This window comes from Stegodyphus dumicola, chromosome 2, assembly GCF_044657685.1.
Source record: "Stegodyphus dumicola isolate Sdum_Otavi_A_Nest chromosome 2, ASM4465768v1".
In the NCBI taxonomy this organism is placed as follows: domain Eukaryota; kingdom Metazoa; phylum Arthropoda; class Arachnida; order Araneae; family Eresidae; genus Stegodyphus; species Stegodyphus dumicola.
Window position 1 is genome coordinate 174,720,781 of NC_140769.1, and position 1,257 is coordinate 174,722,037.

Sequence of the window (1,257 nt, forward strand, 5' to 3'; positions counted from 1 at the left end):
TTTATTTCTTTCTTTCTTACAAACATCATGTAATCTTAAGAACGGCGGTTCGCCAAAGACGGTGAAAACTCAAATTCCACCTTGCTTCATGAGGTTACGTTAATTTATTAAGGTAAAGCAGCTCGAGGGCTATCGACCTGGCAAGGAATGCCTTCGTGGAGGAACTTTTAAGGATGAATCGTATACATGTTATAGATGTGGAAAACCACGAAAACAACCATGCAGCCTGCCAGTTCCCCGAGATTCGATTACAAGTTCAACTACCAATGTTAGCGACTTTAACGTTAAGTCGCTGGTGGGCCCTTAGTCCATAAGAGTACACCTTATTAGAATATCAAAGCCGGTTGGAATTCCAACAGCTAGTAAGTTAAGCTCCAAACGTTTGCCAAAAAACCTAGCTTATTTTCATCTGCTCCGCTCCTCAACTTAGCGACTGAAATACAGTTTGCATAACATCAAATATATCCCCAGACTGAAAGCCTCAGGGGGGGGGGGTTAAAGAGTAAACTATTAATAATCAGAACTAAATACATATAACTAAAAATAATCAATTAAAATCTATAATGATTTAAATGGTAAAGAACATAGCTTCGCTCTTGGTCGCTTCATTTTTACCATTTGGATTGCCTAATTCCGGTACTCGAACTTTTCATCTATGCCGTGGATATACTTATAATTCTACCAAATTTACAGCTCAGCGAAAGTAAATTCTATTATTAATGAGGCTGTAGGGTTTATATTTATTTTAACTAACATTTATTTTAAGTTTAAACTATCTTTCCTGTCAAGCCTTACTTTCCCCTGGAACTGCCAATGCCAGAATATGTAAATTTTAGTAGAACGCGCAAGGATTCAAATTATCAGCGGAAGTATTATGATTTAAATAGAAAGGAAACAAGTTCGGTGTGTGATATTCTTACTTCACGAGCGCGGAGGTAGTTAGCGAGAAATTGAAGAACCCCGCGTTTCGGCCTATGTGCTTGGCGGGAAGTAGTGTTAATTGTTCAAGTGAGCTTCAAGTCTGCTGAATTAGCAGCGGTATTGTAAAACGCGGTGAGTTAGTTATTTTAGAGAGCCTTGTAGTTAGAGTCTTGTCTTTAGTTTCTTTTCAGGTTATTATTTTTATTAGACCGCCGAGTTGGCGCAGTCTGTGAGCGTCAAGAGCACGCAATTGTAATTTTTACGTTGAATAAAAAGGGACTTAAACCCTTCACAAGACTCTGTATTTTATCCAGTTTTCACAGTCACCTCTTGGTT